Here is a 12,848-nt window from a genome sequence, read left to right as displayed (position 1 = left end):
AGGTCCCCGTCAGCCCGTCCAATAGGCAAGGAGATGCAACCGATTGACCTGACTTTTTTGTCACTTCATTTGTTTTTCTTTTTTCTTTTTTTTTGTACCAACGATTGACTTGACTTGAGCAGAGAAACTATAGAAACACCCTACAGCCTTTTCTCCCTCTTTATGTCGAATGCAAAACCTTGTATGCACTATATATCATGGTGTTTGGAAGCATGGGCGCTTTTTGGGATTGATATTCAATAAAAAACGCCCATGTGTCCAAAACCTGTTTTTTACAAAAAAAACGCTTCTGCCACATTGGCAGTGAGTAACACTATGCTGCTTGGTAAGGTGATTTTTATCATGTTTATGTATGTATTGACAGGTAAGCACCATATAAGATATACATCAGTCAACCGTTGGGGGAAACGATTCACCGATGCACCAGTGGGGTCCCGATTTTTGAGGCATGCCTGATTTTTTTATAATCAGCTGAATTAAACAATGAGATACATGGGCATTTGTTGCAATGCCTATGTGGATCCAATGTTGCACCATTTTTTAAAAAACGGCCACAGTTTCAAACATCCCCTGCCTGCCTTGAAGGAACCAAATTGAAATAATCAGTGGGGCTGAGATAGGGCCCGCCTGCCTTGAAGGTTCAAAGTATCAAAGCCAGTATTGGCCATTGGGATGAGTTTTGTGCTGGAAGTGAGTTTAGATGGAGCTTCGATATACTTCATATATTAATTAATTATAAGGATTTCTTATATCTTGCCTATTGAGTAGAAGATGTAAAGAACTATGCATTAAAGCATAGATTTCAGGAAGAAAAAAAGAAGAAAAAAATTGGTTTTTTGAATCCCTAAAAAGACTCTATGGCTACCACAAAAGAGCAAATCTACTCTGTTTTAGGATAAATGTACTTTCTTCCTCTGTTTCATTTACTTTAGGTTCAATAGTACTTGTTTTATCTTATGTTTACATGGCAAAACTATGGTGAATACACATGAAATCACAAGCCTACAAAAGAAAATATGCATGCCATTTGGATTTTGAACTCCCTGACAGTTATGTTAAATTTGATGCACCACTTAGTTGACTTAAATCAATATTAATTTGTTATTGATACAAATACTTGAGCAGCCCTGATCCTTGGGTTTTGTTGGGACATCACTTGAATCACCAAGATGAATAGATTGTATACTGTAACAAACAAGATCAACCATTTGATCTGTTGGCCTGTCAATGAAGTTAAGCTAAAAAGAATACATGCAGTTATAATAATATTGGATAATTAAGGTCTATAACATTATGCTTAGTTTTCTTTTACTTTAATAATGGTAGTAGATGACTTGTATCAAAAGAAGTATCATCAATGGGCAGCTCTGGTGGAGATAGAAAGGGTCTGGGTGGCATTTGTAGAACTTCAATATCATCACCAACATGCCGACAACTTTGCTCAGGGAAGGAAGATCAACAGGATGGACATCACGCGGGTGAACCTACTTATTAAAAGCGCGTGTCTTTGACGTTTTGTAGACCTATAGATGTGTCAAGGCTGTCAATCGAGCTTCATCATGCGGGCGAACCTTCTAGGATTTCTGCTTCTAGCAAGATTCTTAAAGAAAGTACTTCAATTTCTGTAGGGAGCACTACTTCATACCTGCGGGCCCGGTTCGGGCAGAATTTATAAGCCCTATCAGTTATCTTCCATTAACGCGGAAACGGATCTCATCGTGACGAGGATCTCGGAACCGCTCCGCGAAACCCGCGAGTACTCCACTATATAAAGGCTCTATCCCCGGAGGTCTAAGGTACGTATGATTTCTCTGCTCTCTAGCTCTCTACACTCTAAAGCTTTTCAGCTCGCAACCAAGTATACTGACTTAAGCATCGGAGTGACCTTGCCGAGCAAACAACCCCAGGTTCTCTGATTCTTCCTTTGCAGATCGACCTAGTCCGCCGTTTATTGGAAGCCAGATCACCTCCAGCAGGGAGCAGTCAGATCGCGCTTCATCATTTGGCGTCGTCTATGGGAACTCGCTGAAAGAATGGTAGGATTCATCTAATGGACGCCATAAAGGTTGCGGAATGGGTGGGCGAATTTCAAAAATTTCCTACCTTCTCTCAACTGGGAATCATATTCCCTAAATTTAGAATACAATATTCGAGGATCCTACTTGAACCATAATCAGACCAGATCTGTACCAAAAGATAAATGGGAGGAATATACCTGATCCGGAGAAGCAGTATCTCCCAAAGTTGGTGTTCACGCCCAAAGAATGCTCTAAGATCCGTTCCTGCTGAAGATGACACACCTGTGAATGGAACAGAACCAGCAGGGTGCGTCCTACACACTGGATCCTTCACAAGAATCCTCTGAAGTACTAAACACTGAATCCTTTTCAGTCTTTTTTGCAAGACTGATGTCAAGAACAGATTTATTGACTTTCTTCTCTACAAAGATCTAATCTTGCAAAAGCAGATGGCGGCGGCAGGAGGAGATTTCTAAAACAAAAAGGCTGAACTGCTTTTTCTGTTTTTCTAGAGAGTATGAATCAGATCAGATCTGAATTCGCAGGAGGTATCCTATACCTCTTCAAGGTGGATCGAAATCTCCTCCTTTCTTCTTGATTAAGAAACCTCCTTTTAGGAGTTATCCCAATCCAAATCAGTATTTGGATAGGGGATATTCTTAATCCTTTTCTGCAGATAGAGTTAGCTTACTCCTGATCTTATCAGGTGGTTACCAGATTCAAATCTAATTTGAATTTGGTCTCTAAGAGTGGATAAGGCTAAAAGGCCCAATCCTTTTACTAACTTTAATCTCAAATTCGCCCCATGGATGGGTGATCATATCAGCCCACCTCGAAATGGGCTTTTGGGCCATTAAGTGTTCAGTGTTTAATTACTTTCCAATCTGCTGCCCAGTTGGGCTTCTTTGTATGGCGTGGGACCCAAGTATTGATCTACACACCAGCCACATGGGTTTGGCCCAGCCTTTAATACAAGGCCCAGCCGAATTCATTGAAAAACTCAATGAACCCCTTGAGTCCATCATATGGACCCTATGGGCCCAACACTTACATTAAGTGGTCCCTGGGCCAAGCCATCTTATAAAAACCCAGGGACTATGGGCAGGTGCAAAATTAGCCCATCAGGTATTATCCTCAATGGTCTTACACTTAACCTCTCAGCCCTTAATGATCAAGCACTGCCCGACAAGAGAGGAACTCTCCCTCGGCTGCAAGGAACAGTGCCACACTCTCCTCTCACATGGATCCCAGGAATTAAAACCATTTGCAAACAATTTGAAACCGTACATATATATATATATAAATATATTAATTTTGCAAAACAAAATTCCAACGATTGAAATCAACTGCCGGCAGTTTGGTTTCCATCAGAGAGAGTGCATTCCCGATCTTTACCCTTTGTCCGACAAAGTGGCTGATTCTGTCACTATGATCACCCACTCAGATGAATTCTCAAACTGCCCCAACATACCCAGGTTTTGATCCCCGTTAAGGATCTCACTGATTGGCATATCAAAGGCAGCCTGATCCAACACCTAGTGAAATGTCATAATCGAGTCTAGGGGTCAGGTGTAACTTTCCAGTTTTGCCCATCTATCTCCAAGGTCCAGGGCAATCCTGGAAATTTGGTCCGGTTCAAGGATTCAAGTAATCCCATACTGCATGTGCCTCGGGTCTTACCCTGATGGCTGAGACAGGCCATCCCAACACTTGGTGGCACACCAGTATCAGCCTTGGCAGGATAAATCTCCCCAGACTTATCCAACGGCTGTGAACATTTAAAACTAACATGAGTCTCTATAAATGTCCAGTTTTAGGGTTTCACACAGAATTAAACCAAACAACATGAATCAAACATGCACTTTATTTATTTCCACTAAATAACAAAAGTACATCAAATCAGATTGAAACTAAGGGCATACAAAACTGTGTTGAGGTGTAGCAGGAGGAGCTAATTGTGACACTATCCCATTGGCCTTTAAGTAGTCCCTGAATTCGTCAGAGAGATACTCGCCACCTCGATCTGATCGAAGGGCCTTAATTTCTCTCCCTAACTGTTTCTCAACTTCCTGTCTGAACTCTTTGAACTTTTCAAATGATTCAGACTTATGTCTCATTAGGTATACGTAACCATATCGTGAAAAATCATCTGAAAAGGTGATGAAGTACACGTGTTGGTTCCGTGTCCTAACACTCAGGGGACCACATACATCAGTATGTATTAGGTCAAGTGTGCCTTCAGATCTTTTAGGCTTACCGTCAAATGGCCGCTTAGACATCTTACCTTGAAGGCAAGGTTCACAAGTGGGAAGATTTTCTACGGTTAGAAAATCCAAAGGACCATCCTTTACCAGCCTTGTGATTCGGTCAATACCGATATGGCCAAGTCGGTAATGCTAGAGGCACGTGGGACTTACTGTATCACGATTCCTTTTCTTGGGATTTTTGACCGACGTAGTTTCGGTTAAGTTAGTTTCCAGAGAAGGATGTAGAACATAGAGACCATTCTCTAGTTCCCCGCATGCGATGAATTTATTATTCCGTTTAACAGTAATCATATTACTAAAATAAACAGTATATCCATCAGCACACAGTTTTGAAACATAAATTAAATTTCTTCTCAAGTTCTGTACATAAAGACAATCTTTAAGTACAAGTATTCCTTCTTTAAAAACTAATTCTACAGTTCCTATTGCTGCTGCTGCAACACTTGCAGTTGTTCCCAAGAATAGTGTCACTTCACCTTCACTCAACCTTCTGCTAACTTTGAACCCCTGCAGTGAGTTACACGCATGAGTTGAAGCCCCGGAGTCAACACACCAGGACACAGAAGTAACTAACATGTTAGTTTCTATGACACAAGTTTCGATGTTACTTTTCTTAGATTCCAGGTAGGCAGGACAATTCCTCTTCCAGTGGCCGGTTTGCTTGCAGAAGTGATAGACATCAGATGCCTTGTTCTACTTCTGCTTCTTAGGATTGGCAGCCTTCTTCTGAGGCTTCTTTGCCTTTCTCTTTTTCTTGCCCGATTTGTTAGTTTCAGCAAGCATAACTATAGGCTCATCCTTCTTGAGTAGATCATCGGCTCTCTGCAACATATTGCTGAGTTCCTGGACGCTGACATTCAGCTTATTCATATTGTTAGTTCATTGTGAACGCATTGAAGGAAGAGGGCAAAGAATTGAGGATGGCATCCACTTGCGTGCCAAGATCTAGCCCGGATCCAAGAGCTTCAAGTTCGTTAATGTAACCCATCATCCGAAGACAATGGTCATGAACTTTCTGCCCTTTGGTCATCTGCGCGGTCATGAACAATTTCAGGACCTTCTGTCGAGTAGAATGGTTCTGCTCTTCATACATTGTTCTTAGACTGTCCAATATGTCCTTGGCTGGTTCGATCTGATCGAACTGCCTCTGTATTGAGTTGTCTAATGAGGCAATGACAAAGCAGCGGGCTAGGGAGTTCTTATCCTCCCACTCTTGGTAGTCCCTCCTACGGGCCTCAGAAGCCCTATCACCCGGACGTTCCGGTGCAGGATTTTTCACGACCTTGTCTAAGTTTTTGAAAGTTAGGACCAGCATAAGATTTCTGTACCAGTCGGAATAGTTTGGGCCCTTTAGCTTGTTATCGTCTAGAAGCTTTGCAAATTGACCGTTTGCCATTTTCTGATAAAATAGCAAAATCATTAGTCCACAACCTTAGTTTGATTCATGTTACCTACATAGATATGGCTTTTAATCTATGTTTCGTTCCCATTTGTTCATCTCTGAGATTTCCCTCCTTTCTCAGTGACGGAGACCACGAAATGTCTCTGGAAATGTGGGAAATCACATGGGGTGCGTGAAGCCAACTGTTTCAGCTGCATAACCTCACCACCTTTCTGTGACGGATCATATCCACTCATCAAATGAGTTTCCTTTTGGCCTCTATCAGACAAGGTTCAGAGCCGTTTTCAAGTAAACCTTTCTGTCCAGTGAGTGCTTACCCATCATATTCAGGTTACGCCAAGGTACCGTGAGAGAGTTCCCATTTTCTGGTGAAGCCCCTCCCACATCGGGCTATGACGCCCCTATCATCTTATTAAACACTCTAATAGATCCAACAGCAAATAGATAGCCCAATTTTATGGTGCGTTTCCTCATTACTGAAGGACCCACCATTGTTCTAATGACGGAAGGCCTTTAGAGAGTCCATCATATGGGTCTCCCTATCACATGCATTCATATTTGCTGGAGGGAACAAAAACGCCCTAGTTTTAATTTAGGTCAAACCAGAGTGGCTCCCACTAACTTTCATAAAGTTAGATTTCTGGTGGGCCTTAATCGGCTAGGGGTTCCGTACGCATCCCTTTTCAGGGTTGTGGGGCCCACCAAACAAAGAGGGGTCATCCAATGACCTTGAAGGACACCATGGCAATGATGTGCATTCAGCCATGGTGTGCGCAAGAGCCACTAACGAGTCTTCATGGGCCAAGTACTTATGGCCCATGGTCGCAGCACATCAAACATCCAAACATCACATGTAAAGGAGGAATTGATCCAATCAATTAACTGCTGTAAAGCCCATTGAATAGCCCATTTAAAATTTAAGTTATTAACAATTAATGACTACTAGGTGTATGGGCTGAACCGCAGATAGCAGTGCGGCCCATACAACTTATCTCACAGTAATGGGCCTTTTGCAGTTTTAACCCTTTAAAGCTGGGCTTTACAGGTGGGCCGAATTAATCCTTGTAATTGAACATCAGATTTGGAACAGCAAGTGTGAGAAAAATAGACTGAAAAACAGTCCCTATCGAACCCCAGATTCGGTCCAAACAGTTTTGGTCCAATCTAGTCCGAGAGGATCCAAAACTGATTTTCAATTCAAGAATTAATTCATGAAAGATCTAAAATTAATAATTTTGATTTCAAACAATCACAAATCAAACTATGGACTGTTCGCGCCACCTGCAAAACAGAGGTTAATCACAAGGGTTGCAGTTTCACAAACTGCAAATCGCAGAAAACGATTTCTCCAACTGCAAACCTCCAGCGCCGCCTTCTTCTTCCTTCTTCTTTAATCAAGAAAAAAAAACAGAAATCCTATTTCTATTAATTACATTCTTGATGAAATCCTATACATTCAGTCTAAAAATAAAAAAATTATTTACAAACCGAATATAAATAAATAGAAAGAAAAAGGGTGTGCAGACTATCTGCGCCAAATCTGCACTGTGATCTCCAGGTTCGAACAGTCCATTAAATCAAAATAAATAAAGAACAATTCTAAATAAATTTTGGATTTAATAAAAATAAATTTCAGATCAATCACCCTTAACAAGAAACAGTTTCTTGAAAAAAGAAAACAATCTGCGCAAATCTTGAAAGAACACCTTCTATCCATCTGCGCAGGGTCAGATCTGATTTTCCTTTGGTTCAAGATTCGAACCTGTGGCTCTGATACCACTGAAAGAATGGTAGGATCCATCTAATGGATGCCATAAAGGTTGCGGAATGGGTGGGCGAATTTCAAAAAATTTCCTACATTCTCCCAACTGGGAATCATATTCCCTAAATTTAGAATACAATATTCAAGGATCCTACTTGAACCATAATCAAACCAGATTTGTACCAAAAGATAAATTGGAGGAATATACCTGATCCAGAGAAGCAGTATCTCCCAAAGTTGGTGTTCACGCCCAAAGAATGCTCCAAGATCCATTCCTGCTGAAGATGACACAATTGTGAATGGAACAGAACCAGCAGGGTGCGTCCTACACACTGGATCCTTCACAAGAATCCTCTGGAAGTACTAAACACTGAATCTTTTTCAGTCTTTCTTGCAAGACTGATGTCAAGAACAGATTTCTTGACTTTCTTTTCTGCAAAGATCTAATCTTGCAATGGCAGATGGCGACGGCAGGAGGAGATCTCCAAAACGAAAAAGGCTGAACTGCTTTTTCTCTTTTTCTGGAGAGTATGAGATCTAATCTCAATTCGCAGGAACCTTTCTTGCGATTTTTCTCTTGGTTCAAAAACTTTTGTAATTCTCTCTATCTTGGTTTGTTTTTCTCCTCCTTTCTTCTTGATTAAGAAACCTCCCTATTAGGAGTTATCCCAATCCAAATCAGTATTTGGATAGGGGATAATCTTAATCCTTTCTGCAGATAGAGTTAGCTTACTCCTGATCTTATCAGGAGGTTACCAGATTCAAATCTAATTTGAATTTGGTCTCTAAGAGTGGATAAGGCTAAAGGCCCAATCCTTTTACTAACTTTAATCTCAAATTCGCCCCATGGATGGGTGATCATATCAGCCCACCTCGAAATGGGCTTTTGGCCCATTAAGTGTTCAGTGTCTAATTACATTCCAATTTGCTGCCCGGTTGGGCTTCTTTGTATGGCGTGGGACCCAAGCACTGATCTACACACCAGCCACATGGGTTCGGCCCAGCCTCTAAAACAAGGCCCAGCCGAATTCACTGAAAAACTCAATGAACCCCTTGAGTCCATCATATGGACCCTATGGGCCCAACAGTTACATTAAGTGGTCCCTGGGCCAAGACATCTTATAAAACCCGAGGGACTGTAGGCAGGTGCAAGATTAGCCCATCAGGTATTATCCTCAATGGTCTTACACTTAAACCTCTCAGCCCTTAATGATCAAGCACTGCCCGGCAAGAGAGGACCTCTCCCTCGGCTGCAAGGAACAGTGCCGCACTCTCCTCTCACATGGATCCCAGGAATTAAAACCATTTGCAAACAATTCAAAACCGTACATATATATATATAGAAATATATTAATTTTGCAAAACAAAATTCCAATGATTGAAATCAACTGCCGGCAGTTTGGTTTCCATCAGAGAGAGTGCATTCCCGATCTTTACCCTTTGTCCGACAAAGTGGCTGATTCTGTCACTATGATCACCCACTCAGATGAATTCTCAAACTGCCCCAACATACCCAGGTTTTGATCTCACTGAATGGCATATCAAAGGCAGCCTGATCCAACACCTAGTGAAATGTCATAATCGAGTCTAGGGGTCAGGTGTAACTTTCTAGTTTTGCCCATCTATCTCCAAGGTCCAGGGCAATACTAGAAATCTGGTCCGGTTCAAGGATTCAAGTAATCCCATACTGCATGTGCCTCGGGTCTTACCCTGGTGGCTGAGACAGGCCATCCCAACACTTGGTGGCACACCAGCATCAGCCTTGGCAGGATAAATCTCCCCAGACTTATCCAACGGCTGTGAACATTTAAAACTAACACGAGTCTCTATAAATGTCCAGTTTTAGGGTTTTACACAGAATTAAACCAAACAATATGAATCAAACATGCACTTTATTTATTTCCACTAAATAACAAAAGTACATCAAATCAGATTGAAGCTAAGGGCATACAAAACTGTCTAACATCATGAAGGTTCACTTGCAGGGAACCAGTTCGGGGTTCTGGTCGCGGACTCCAGGTGAGGCCCTTCCATTCACGGCAGCCAGCATCAGTAGTCCAAGCCACTCCGTGCCAGGACGATACCCAATCACATAGAGGTCAGCAACACCTATGCGGAGCCAGTCAAGAAGTAGCAAAGTAGGCGTCTTAAGGCATGCTGAACTGCAGTTCCAAGCCCGCTCGCCATTCCTAGTCAACCTGAGCATCTAAAAGGTAAAGAGGAGGCGAGCCCAAAAGCCACAAAGACCGCTCCCTTCCTCTCCTTGTCATCCCCTTTGTCCTTTGAGCTTCTTGCGACCCTAATGCCGAAGGACTTCAAACTGCCTCCGCTGGACAAGTATGATGGATCGTTCGATCAAAATGACCACGTGGACTCATTCTAGTCCCAGATGCATCTAGCTGGGGCTGACGAGTCCTGCATGTGCATTGCCTTCTCCACCACATTCAAAGGGGTAGCTCGCACATGGTACAGGAACATCACGCCGGGGACGATCAAAAGCTGGGCGCAGTTCGTGCAGATGTTCACCTTGCACTTCATCACCAGTAAGTAGTGCCCGAGGTCTCAAGAAAGCCTCCTCAGCATAGTCCAAAGAGAAGGGAAGTCAATCCGAAGCTACATAAAACGCATCAATGACACCTATTTACACATCCCTGACCAGGATCCCGCTGTAAGACTCACGACATCAAGGAGAGGAATTACTCATAGGGAATTCAAGTGGCACGTGGTGGCCAACAAGCCCAAGGACATCACTGAATTCCTCAAGCTCGCCGACTAGTTCATCGGGATAGAAGAGGAGATGAACCAGAAGAGCGAAAATCCAATGAAGAAAAGAAAAAGAGAAGGTGACAACTCGAATAACGGTGGCAATAAATGAAGAAAAAGCAAGTCCCCGACCAGGGGAGGAAACAAGTCCGGGAGCTGATCTCCTTCACAATCCCATAAGTCAGGTCGGCATTCCCAAACTCTGCTGGTGGAAAGGATGAGCTACACGCCCCTCAACGCGAAGCGGGGAGAGATTCTTATGGCAATCAAAGACGCCTCCTATGTGAAGTGGCCACCTTGGTTGAGGGGAGATCCCGCCACTAGAAATAAAAATGTATACTGTCATTTTCATAAAGACCACGATGATAGTACCGAAAACTATAGAAATCTCTGTGACGAGATTGAAGAGCTCATTCGTCGCGAATATTTATAAAATTTTATACAAAAAGAAAACAGAAACTCGACAGATCGCCAGACAGATCGGTGAGGGGAGCAAAGGATAAATGTTCCCGAGTCCAGCAGCAGGAATAGTGAGTAGCCGTAGAGATAGTTACCAGAAGAAAGACCAATCCGTAGATAAATCAACATGATTACTAGTGGGTCCATCCTCGTGGGCTGCACCTCAGCAGCGAGGAAAACCTCGGTTCGTGAGCTGGAATGTGATGAGCACAGGATTCAGTACCCCCACGACAATGCGCTGGTCATAAAGTTGAGAATAAATGACTTTGAAGTAAAGTGCGTCCTGGTAGATTCGGGCAGTTCAGCTGACATCTTGTTCAAGGACGCCTTCAACAAGCTTTAGGTCCAAGAAGGCGATCTCAAGCCCACAAATACTCCTCTAGTAGGCTTCATCGAAGAAGAAACCACAGTACCTGTAGAGGTCGACACATGGCCTAACATTGCGAGGTTCGAACACACTTTCTTGGTGGTTTCGACTCCCTCCCCGTACAACGCCTTAGTAGGTCGGCCCATTACCCATGCACTTCGCGGAGTGGTTTCCACCTACTATTTGGCCATGAAGTTCCCTACGGACTATGGAGTAGGGGTAGTGCGAGGCGACCAGCTCGAGTCTCGCAAATGCTATGTCGCCACCCTTAGGGGAAAGCCAAACTAGCGGCTGACATTGAACTCGATCGACCAACGGAGTACACCGAGGAGCGAGCCACGCCAACAGAAGAGACAATCCACATTCCGTTTTCAGTAGAAGATCCAACCAAAACTCTCTAGATCGGCACATCGATCGAGGAACCACTTCATTCTCAGCTGGTAAGCTTTTTAATTAAAAATATAGATGTATTTGCATGGTTCGCGGCAGAGATGCCTGACATAGATTTATAAATTATAACTCACAAGTTAAACACTGATCCTTTAGTTAGGCCCATTAGACCAAAAAAACGCAACCTCACCCCGGAACGTTGGAGGATAGTCAATAAGGAGGTCGGGAAGCTCCTTGCTGCCGATTTCATTAGGGAGGTCCAATACCCGAGCTGTGTAGCTAACCCAGTTTTGGTAAAAAGGGCCAACGCTAAATGGCGCATGTGCATCGATTATAGCGATCTGAATCAAGTTTGCCTGAAGGACTGTTTCCCACTACCCAAGATCGACCGTCTAGTGGATGCGACCTCAGGGCACAATTTGCTGAGCTTTCTGGATGCATACTCAGGATACAACCAGATTAAGATGGACCCTACCGATGAAGAAGAAATGGCCTTCATTACTAAGCTTAACCTGTATTGTTATAAGGTCATGCCCTTCGGATTAAAAAATGCTGGGAAGACCTTTCAAAGACTTGTAAATAGGATTTTTGAGCCATTGATCGGCAATTAAATTGAATGTTATGTAGATGATATGGTTATAAAAACCCAGTTTTCAAAATCTTTATTGAATGACTTGCAAAGTGTTTTCAAAATCTTGCGTAAATATAACATGAAACTAAATCCTAAAAAATGCGTCTTCGGTGTCACCTTGGGTAAATTCCTGGGCTACATAGTCAATCGACGTGGCATCAAAGCCAATCATGAAAAAATAAGGGCCATCTTAGACATGAGACCACCTCGTAAGCTAAAAGAGGTTCAGAGACTAAATGGCAGGATAGCCACTTTGAGCCGTCTCATGTCCAAATCGGAAGATCTCTGCTTGCCTTTCTTCAAGGCAATAAAGAAAAGTAAAGATTTTGAATGGGCCACAGAATGTGAGCTTGCCTTCGACGAGCAAAAAACATACCTAGTTAGCATCCCGGTTTTGACCTGACCCGAGGAGGGAGATGTTTTAAAGCTGTACCTCTCCGCGAGCGATGAGGTAGTCAGCTCAGTACTAATAAAAGAGGTAGATCGAGTCCAATGACTCATCTATTATGTTAGCAAGGTTTTGCAGGATGCTAAAAGAAGGTATCTAGAGATCAAAAAGCTGGTGTATGCGCTAGTCACAGTAGCTCGGAAGCTTCGTCCCTACTTCCAAGCCCACACCGTCACCGTCTTCACCAACAAGCCTTTGAAGCAAATCCTACTCAAGCCCAAGGTATCTGGCAGGCTGACGAAGTGGGCCATCGAACTCAGTGAGTACAACATATGGTACAAACCTCGGAACGATGATTAAGGCCCAAGCCTTAGCCGACTTCATGGCAGAATGCACGTTCA

Source organism: Nelumbo lutea, chromosome 2 (assembly GCF_056320005.1).
Source record: "Nelumbo lutea isolate HS-2025 chromosome 2, American lotus-T2T, whole genome shotgun sequence".
NCBI lineage: Eukaryota > Viridiplantae > Streptophyta > Magnoliopsida > Proteales > Nelumbonaceae > Nelumbo > Nelumbo lutea.
The sequence above is the reverse complement of the archived record's forward strand: the minus strand, read 5'-3'. Positions refer to the sequence as shown.